The sequence below is a fragment of the Neovison vison genome, chromosome 2 (assembly GCF_020171115.1).
Source record: "Neovison vison isolate M4711 chromosome 2, ASM_NN_V1, whole genome shotgun sequence".
Lineage (NCBI taxonomy): Eukaryota > Metazoa > Chordata > Mammalia > Carnivora > Mustelidae > Neogale > Neogale vison.
In genome coordinates, this window is record NC_058092.1 from 180,232,376 (window position 1) to 180,243,038 (window position 10,663).

The window sequence follows — 10,663 nt, forward strand, 5'->3', positions numbered from 1 at the left end:
AAATGCATGATGTAAAATAGGAATCTTAATTATTTGATATTAATTATCAAATGTCTACCCAATTCTCTCAGTTCAATATGTTGAGTAATCTATTTCCTAGCCACAGAGTTTTATTTTTACATTTTATTCATATGAAGATTTTATAAACATTAAAATTGTTCTAAATGATCTGTTTTGTATCACTGATTCTGTTTGTTTTTCCACTTATCACTTTTAGGGGATAAATGTTCTTTTAACTGTGGGTATATCATATGTGCATATATAATTTTTCTCAATGTTACTTTTACCTAAGTCTCTTAATGGAATAAATAGCTCTACAAATGAAAAAGTTTGAAGCATTTTAATCAATTGACTGTATTTATAGCCTTTAATATACTATTTGTAATTTTAAAAAGAAAAAATAAATAGGCAATATTTAAATTAGATAAAGATACAGCAGAAATGATTTATCAAACCTTTAAAATTACCATAAAAATTTAAATACACTAAAAACTAAACAAAGGAACTTTCATTTATCCAAAATTTTTTGAGGATATGCATGTTCATGAATAAATTTGCTGTTACTGTGTAATTTCTGATAAACAGAATTGTATGTTTGCTTATATAGTGAGTTCTTGAAATCACTCATGACATCAAATTAGATTTATACTTAAGAAAATTTTTGAAAGAAATTCCTTCTAGTGTCTTTTAAAATTGATTTTCCAGTCAGAAGACATGAATAGACATTTTTCTAAAAAAGTCATACAGATGGCTGACACATGAAAACACAATCAGCATCACTCGTCATCAGGGAAATTCAATCTTTACCCAAAGAACACAAAGATCTGATTCAAAGGGACACACGAAGGCTAGTGTTTATAGCAGCATTATCCATATATCCAGATGAATGAGTAAAGAAGATGTGGCATAAATATATATATATATATATATATATATATATATACACATATATATATATATAAAATGGGATATTACTTAGTCATAAAAAAGAATGAAATCTTGCCGTTTTGCAATGTCATGGATAGAGCTAGAGTGTGTTATGCTAAGTGAAGTCAGTCATTCAGAGAAACACAAATAATGTATGATCTCACTCACATTTGGAATTTAAGAAACAAAACAAATGGACATAGGGGGAAAAATAGGGAAGGCAAACCAAAAAAACTGATTGTTAACCAGAGAGGAAAAAACTTGGCTGCTGGAGGGGTGGTGAGGGGGGATGGGTTAAATGGGGTTATGGGTATTAAGGAGGTCATTTGTGATGAGCACTGGGTGATGTATGGAAGGGTTGAATCACTATATTGTATGCCTGAAACTGATATTACATTGTATGTTAACTAACTAGAATTTAAATAAAACTTGAAACAACAACAGCAAAAGCACAAAAAGACAAGTAAACAAACAAAAAGTCACTGGGAATTCTTCCCTGACTGGAAAAAGGTGACAAAAATACACCTTTGCTTAGGCATAGCTGCCCTTGTCTTATGTTAAATCATCCAATTAAAACAATGGAAATTTTTATGTCTAATAAAGAGTCCCCAGTGGATTAAAAAAATGTGATTTTCCTTTACAGTCATGAAATTAATATTTATTAACAAACTCTTCAGTTTATTTTAATATTTTTCAGATGATTTAATTCTTTTAACTTTATTTAAAGCAGTTTACTAACCAAAACAAAAGAGTTTAATCAGTTAAGTGAAAGAAACTTTTGTGTTTATCTTTTAATTTATCAAAGAAATTAATTGGCTTTTTTTTTTTTTTTTGGGACAGGTGTGGTGCTCATATGACAGATTTTCCCCTTCTTCAGTTCCTACAGTATAACTTGAAATATTTTGTCAAACTTCATGAATAGTTAGATTTTACATCCCTTTTTATATTAATTTTAAGCAAAAAGTGATTAATGCTAAAGGAATTAAGTTAACAAAACAACTAACAATGAACAATTAATTATAGTCTTTAATCTCACTCAAACTATACTCTTTACTTCAGAATCTAATTACTTTTCCAAACCAGTGATATATTTTAAAATAAGCTTTGTTTTATTGTGTCATGATATTTCTAACTGTTCTGCCTTCAAAATATTCAAGAAAAGGGAAATTTCCAGTGTATAATCATTCTTTTTCAAGTCTATAATCAAGTCTATAATCTTATAAATCACTCTCCCACATTCTATTTTAGAGAAATATTGTCATAAAGGCACAATTTTTCTCTAACTTCATTCTTGAAGAGTGAGAATTTTTGGTAACTGAATAATGGCCAAGAATGTCTTTCCTGAAGTTAGTAATGTGATTTTCATTACCAAAAAATTTCAATGACAGCTTCCCTATGCCCTCACAGTTCTCTGTGAGTTGAATCAAAACTTGAGAATACATAATTGCTGAATAAAACACTCATCTCAAGGGAACAAGTCCAGAATTTAACAGAAAATCAATGTGATCCCTTTATGAAGGTGTCTTGGTGGTATTGATATTCAAACATAGACAGCAGGAGATTTTACTCCAACCTCTGTAATCATTTGTAGAGTGCTAGGAATAATATAAGCATTCAAACTCTAACTTGAATCTCCTAAATTAGATTCTGTGACAATGAATCCCAAGTGTCTACAATTCTTTAAACCTCTGTTGGAGGATGATTCTAACACAGGGCTGTCATTAGTGCAAGAAAATGAGTAGCACAATACAGCTAAAAATTCATTTTTTACTATCATTTTATAAATCTCATTGAAATTTCCCGTGATTTTATTAGAAAGTCCTAGAAGAAATAGTTATATAAGGGAGTGTGAAAAAATTGGTGTGATAGAAACAGCCCTAGCCTGAGAGTCAGAGGATTAAGAGTCTTCCATTCCTATTAATTGTCTAAGTTCTGCTTTGGTTCTGTCTCCCAATCCATAAACACAAGAACATACTAGATAATATGGCAGACACTAGATAATATGGCAGACAAGTGTTTGCCTTCTCATATCTGCTTTTCCCCTTGCCTTCCCCAATAGTTTAGCCAGTTCTGACAATCTGCATAGTTCTGGGAGAGTTGACCCTGCTATCAGCTCAAGGGGTATGGTATCCTTTGCAAATCAATCACTATGTTCAAATCTCTCCTAGCCACACAAATCAGCATGAGGCCCAAGCCAGACAAGTCACAGTGTAATAGTTTGCTTCAAAGTTTAGGGGGAAAGACATTCTCAATTTGTTGGAGAATATAGTGTATGTATTAGGGCCTAGAATTGTGTCAGGCATGTTTGCTGCTATAAAAAAACAAAATTCAACGGAGTAAATTTTAGAGATCTAAGGGGCTTTACTCAATGATTCATGAATTGGGCAGCATTTAATCTAGCAGACAGAAAGGAGCTCTGAGGAGCTGTGCAAACTGAAGGACCTTTATAGGCAGAAAGAAGTGGAAGCAAGAAAGCTGTCTAGGCAAAAGTTGGGTTGATTGTTGCAGTTACTTTCCTTTAGGGGATGGTATAGGTCAGGCAGATTACCTAACTAGTACTGACCAGGCAATTTCTGACCAACTGGATCAAGAGTTCATTTCTGGGAGAGCCAAAACTACACATCTTAAGTCTCAGTTTGGTGACTGGAAGCCTGTTATCTTGCTTTTAACATTACCAAGAGAGAAGTTGCCCTTAAAACCAAAGCACAAAGAAGGGTGAGACCAAAAGGATCAGAGAAAAACAGTCCTACTGATACAGCAGACCTCTCTGTAAAACTATACGTGAAACCCACCTTGCTTCTGTACCAATGGCTGACTTTTATTTTTTTAAGCCAGTTATATTTGTCTCCCCGTCAGTTATAATTCTTACAACTGAATTAATTTTGATATAGCAATCCTCAAGACCTCTTCTAGATTTAATATTTTCGATCTTATACTTAAATTTTAAAATCTAAAATTTAAAAATAATCGGTACTACATGATTTCATTTTGATCCCGATTAACCTGGAATTCTGTCAAATGCTAAAGTTAGGCAATATGACATATCTTAAAGATTCATAGATGTGTGATCACATCTCTCACAGATGTGTGATCATCAGATCTTCAGGTAACGTGTTGGAAGAAATTCTAAAAATAATAAAGAAATATTTAAATATTCATTAAACATAATGAGGGTTAAGAGGTTTCCAAAATTGCCAGGCTTTCACACACAGTATTTCACATCTCTCCAAAACTGTGCATATTTGAAGAACGCGTGTAGACATATTCACTCCTGATGGACCTCGCTCACCAGCACTGCGTACTGAACTATCAACTCTGAGTTTTAGCTGGAAATATTTGAGCACTTCTAGTGCAACACTTTGAGACTCTATACCATTCTTCCTGCAGCTAATATACCTCTGACTTTGTCCTGTGTTTTGTATGGGATGTAAGTCCAACTTCCAGTGTCCATCAGGGTAGTCCTAAGTTAATGATGGTCTGACACAGGGATAGAAAGGGGCGGCCTCTTTGCCTCCAGGTCTGACCAACTCTGGGGCAATTTGTACTCCTGAGTTCCCATTGCATCATGTCGAGGCTAGTCTCCAATTATGACTATGCTCTTAAATATTTTTCCTTGCCTTGCCTCATCCTTCTCCCCAGAGAGATTTCCCTCAATGAATCATGTAAATAGGAAATCTGTATCTCAATTCAGCTCATAGATAACCTTGCTTCCTGTTTTTCTCTTGGCACAAGTCTCTACCTTAGCAATTTGGCATCTTCTCTCATTCTCCAAAAACTATAACTGCTACCTGCACAGCATTTTCTCTTCAGAGGCCTAGAGTTCATATCCTGGTGATTTTTTGCCTATTACCATGCTTTCTCATGAGTCTCTCTGAATCTTCTGGCTTCTGAAATCGAATTTATCAGTTGATATTTGGTCTATATCATGAAGCTGGAAGATGGGGGAATGTACCAAGAGAGGCCTAGTCCAGAGGAGACAATTTAAAAAAAAAAAAAAATTCAATGCCAGTCTGTTCTCTTGGAAGATCTCAGTGCCTCTAATACTGGAATGATTGTAGATGTAAAGATAAAGCAATAGAAATTTAAGCATAGAGATTGTTATGTCTCTATCTAAATTCATTTATTTTCCATCTCCATATCACCTGTTGAGAAAGATGTGTTCCTTCAACTTGGCTTCATAGGGACTCGATGCTAGAATCATACTAAATGTTTATTTCCTTGCTAAGACCTTTTTTCAATTTACAAAGCCTCTTCTTATAGCTGGACTTAGAAAGCACCAAGAGCAATTACCTCTGTGGGATTCTTCATTTTTTGTGTTCTCATTGTGTTTGTGTTGCTTTCTCAACAGGATGTAAGGATTCGGATCCACCGCATGCCATTATGCTGTGTAGCTATACTTGCACTTTCTTCTGGTCTTGCTTCATTGAAACCCAGGATGTGAAACATTTATAGGAAGCAAATATAGGTCAGTATAAGCAATAGCTATCCAGTCAAGGTTTTCCAAATTGAAATAATTTGTGTGGGGAAGTAGGTAGGAAAATAAGCCAACATTTGAGTGAAGTACAAGAAAGGGGGTTAAGGCATTGGAAGCAGCACTGGAATAGATGACCTTAATGCCCCTTCCAATGCTGAGACTCTATTATTCCCTAAAATGATAGAGAGTAAAATGGTGAAGATTCCAAGTGGCAATGCATTGTTATTTTTATTTTAAGTTAAATAAAATCTGAACATTTTCATCTTTTATGTTCCTGACAAATAGGAGAGATTTGGTGACATTTAAGTTTGACCCAAATTTCTTAAATCTTTTTATATTTCCTTATCATGTTTAAGATTTTTTTTCTTCCATTTCAGGAGAAACCCAGAATGTTTCTGATTACTTTCCACTTAAGAAATGGTGTGCTAGTTGGTGTATTGAAAGTTCTAACAGTGTCTCACTAATCCTATTGAGGTTTTGTTTTGTTTTGTTTTGTTTTTGAGACAAGAGCTCACTTTTCATCAGTTTTCCTTGTTGTTGCCTACATAAAACTTTGCTCTCTGAAAAAAAAATATCTAAAATCTATACAGTTAGATCACTCCTTTTTTGTTAAACCATGATTAATTCAACCATTATTTTCTTTTTTAAAATTAACAAAAATGAAATACAGATATATTAAATCACTTCGTGAAAGGTCACAATAAAATAATAATGACTTAAGAAATCCAATTCATTGCTTCCAGTTACCCATCAAGTTTTTTTCTAGAATTCAAATGGGAAAGCTAAAATTAATAGATTTTAAATTAGAAATTTAAATTTAATTTAAATTCATAGAATTTAAATTAAAATTCGTAGATTTTAAATTAGGCAAAAGACTGGGGCACCTGGGTGGCTTAGTGGGTTAAAGCCTCTTCCTTCAGCTCAGGTCATGTTCTCAGAGTCCTGGGATCGAGGCCCACATCAGGCTCTCTGCTCAGCAGGGAGCCTGCTTCCTCCTCTCTCTCTTTTCCTGCCTGTCCACCTACTTGTGATCTCTGTCAAATAAATAAATACGACTTTAAAAATAAATAAATAAATCAGGCAAAAGACTAATAAAGTATATTTTGTGTATATAAAAAGGGTTAATTTTTTCACATGGTGACACTTCTAAAGTTTAATTTCTATTTCTCACTTACATTGCCACAGTATTTTGTTCTATAAATAAATATATATAGCACCCAAGAATAAACAACTCTCAAGATATATTAAATTAAGTAACTTTGAAAATATAAAATCCTACAATTATAATATTTATTACAACCAATATATTATAATAATAGGACTAACATTAACATTTTTAAATTATTCGATCATTTAGAAAATTATTTTACTTGTTCTATAATAAATCTGTGATATGGATATTTTTCTTTTTGCCTTTTACAGATCAGAAATTAAAAACTCAGAATAGTTAAGGGACTGGCATAAAGTTACAAGAAATCACACTCAGCTCCAAGTTTTCCCATTTGGCTATTCATTCATTTATTCGAAAATCGTATATATTGAACACCAATACGGTGTCAGACTGTGGACCATGCGAGGCTACAAGAATAACACTATATCTCTTATCCTACTGACATATACCTGGAAGTTATAGAACTTGGAAAATGGTATTTTTGTTTTTCAATAGAAAGTTTCTAGATAAATCATAAAGAAAAGATTTGCAAAAATGAAATAATAAGAGAGCTAAGTCATCCCTTTTTCTCATGGTTAGGGTTCCTGCCTGATCTAGGACTAATGATCATCACATGACCTATAAAGAGACACCTACTCTGTATTTCTCCTTTTCTATCCCTATGGAGTTTAATCTTCACTCACAACTCAGTTACATTATTCTTAGAAATATTAGTTCTATCATAGAACTCCTCTATCCTTGACATCATTCATTATATAAATTCATTAACATAAAATCTTTTAAACTCATCACACTAATCTCCATCAGTTTCCAATACTTTCCTCAAAGAAATGAAATTTGACTTATTATAATATATATTTTGACTAAAATGGTAGAAACTGATCACTAATACTCTCTTTTCTGAACCTTAGCCAAAATGAAAGTATATTTTAGATTAAGAAGTTGTTTCAAATAAAAGCTATCAAATGTGTCCAGTTAAATAATACGTATTCTCTTTATCTTACAAGTTATTTATAACATATTTGTCATATAACTTTGCTGTCAACAAAGGATACTGGATTTCTCTCCATATTTTTTTTCTTTTTTTTTTTTTAAGATTTTATTTATTTGTCAGACAGAGGTTACAAGTAGGCAGAGAGGCAGGCAGAGAGAGAGGAGGAAGCAGGCTCCCTGCGAAGCAGAAAGCCTGATGTAGGGCCCAATTCCAGGACCCTGGGATCATGACCTGAGCTGAAGGCAGAGGCTTTAACCCACTGAGCCACCCATGTACCCTCTTTCCATACTTTTTGAGACAGGTTATAATTTGTGAATTATATTGATTTTATTTACTTACAGGTATTAATATTGCTATTCACATGTATCCATAAAAATTGGCAGTGTATTAATGCAAACTTTAAATTATGATATACAAAACAAAATAAAAGTAAGTTGCCAATATTTTGGATAAAGCTAGATTGATGATAATAGATCTTGCTTTCTCAAGCACATAATTAGCTAAGCAGGAAACTCTCTTGCTTTTGTGAATTTTGTACTAATTTGTTTGTTGAGAAGAAATATCTTTCTCTTTATATTGTCATCTCTGAAAGGAGAGGGATTTTGTTATAAAAAGTGTAATTGAGGGACACCTGCGTGCACCGTCAGTTCAGCATCTGACTCTTAGTTTCAACTCAGGTTGATCTCAAGGTTGTGAGATCTAGCCCTGCTTTGGGCTCTCTTGATTAGTACAGAGTATGCTTGAGTTTCTCTCTCCCTCTTCCTTTGCTCCTCCCCACTGCATTCCTCATCCCTTTCTTTCTCTATCTTACTAAAATAGATAAATAAATCTTTTAAAAAATGTAATTGAATTTATGCCATGAGAAGTTAGTAAAATTAACATAAGAGATGGTTGAGGTTCCCTGGACAGAAGATTTTGAAGAAGACTTAAATATTCCCAGTAAGGATATAACTGCCTCCCAAACAAAACAATGGGGTCATTGCAGTCTTGGGAAACAGACATGGGTTGCATCTGGTGGCCTAGGTCGTTATTTCATCCAAGCTGAGCTTGGAACTTTGCCTAAACTTGATTTTTTGCTTAACTGTCTGCCTTTCTCCATTTTATCTTCTTTACCCTTTACTAGTCATCCCTTGGAGCAATTCCTTAACAAATCACTTGACCTTAAAGCCCACTTCAGGGTCTGTTTCCAGAAAACTGGCCTAGAAAAAGTACCAACAGAACTTGACTCTGAGAAGACAGATACACAAGGAAAGAAGGAGAACAGGTTTGAAGGTGACACTGTGGGGCTTTTGAATATATTTGTAACCAGTAACTAGTAACTGTGTCCTTTTTAAGGTACACAACTCTATCTGCATTTATTCTTAATTTCTATGAACCTAATGATGGGGTTGATTGCATTTTAATTTATTTTTATTTTTATTTTTGTCTCTGTGTTTTATTTCTCCTATTTGTTTCAAATGTGTATCCAGTCTGTATCCTTAGCTATACTTGCTCAATGAAAATGGATTTTTTCTTCTTATGTATGGAGCAGCAGGTGGAGGATCTTGGGCCTTGATTGTGCCCCTTGAACATACTCCTCAAAATTATATGTTGTTACAAAACTTAAGAGAATAGTAAAAGTGTTAGAGGTAATAATTTATAAAAGATCATGATGATTCATGATTAGTGATGATTAGTTATAAAGAACCCTCTCATCCATCAGAAAATTGTACTACCCTACCTTCTACTCCTGGGTCCATTGCCCTGGACTTGATTCTCAGTTATTAGAATATACCAAAGTCCCTAGGAAAAGTCATGTGAAAACTGAGGCCAATAGCTAAGGAGAGCAGAATTTATGACTTTTAATCTTGGTCCATGCTTCTATTTTCAGCCTCTAAATGTTGATAAAACCAGACACGCTCCCAAAGAGATTATATTCTAATATTCTAATTCATTTGGACTGTAATTTCTAGGAAATTACAAATTCAAACTTTGTGTTGAATGACATACAAAAAAAGTTGAGTTGATTTTCTATTATACATTAATTTTCAATTAGTTGATGCAGTGTGTGTGTGTGTGTGTGTGTGTGTGTAAGCTGCATATATAAATGAATAATGGATAAGGGTAAGTGATAGCAAGAAGGGAAGACAGAGACTTCATGGATAAAAGTTGAAGTGCTGGGATTTATGTTCTTGTATTAAATCCTAGCTCTGCCAACCTTGTCAAGTTACACTAACAAAATGTCTTAATTCTTTGAAGATTTATTCCCTTCTCATCAAATGGGATCTTTTCTTTCATTCCTTAATTTAGATATGAGTTTCTATCTGATGTCTCATCATTAGAATGAAGGATTAGCATTCCCTGTAGTGCACATTTGCTGGTTGATAACTTCTCCATTTTTGTTTATCTAAGAATATAATTTCCTTTATTTATGAAGGATATTTTTATTGGTTATAGAATTATGGCTTAAAGAAACCTTTTTTCCCCTTTCCACACTTGAATATTGTTAATCCATTGTCTCCTAGTCTTTATTTTTCTGGTGGAAGTCAACCGTTTGTATTGTATTTATTTGTACTATTAATTCTATGTTTGTAATGTGTTTTTCTTCCTATATCCAAAATATTCTATTTATCTTCAGTTTTCAGCATTTCCTCCATGTCTTGGTTTTATTTTTGTTTGTTTAATCCTACTTGTATTTGTATTTTCAAGAAATTCTTGGATTTATAGGGTGTTTGTTTGTGTTTGTTTGTTTGTTTTGTTTTGCCAAAGTTAGTAATGTTAGGTAATTATATTTTCTGCACCATTTTTCATCTTCTCTCAATCTGGAATAAAAATCACTTGTATTTTAGAACACTTGATGTTTCTTCCCAGTTTACTTTTTAAATTTTCTATTTTTTATGTAGCATTATTTCTATTTCTATATCTCTAATTTCACTGATGTTTCCTTCTGCCCTCTCCAACATATTGTTAAACTAATACTAGATTTCAAACTTTCAGTTATTATAATTTTCTGTGCTAGAATTTCTGATTTCATTTTTTTGGTCATTTTTACCTCTGTTTAGTTTTCTTTTTCTTTATTCATTAAAAACACTATTTTCCTCTATGCTTTTGCATCATA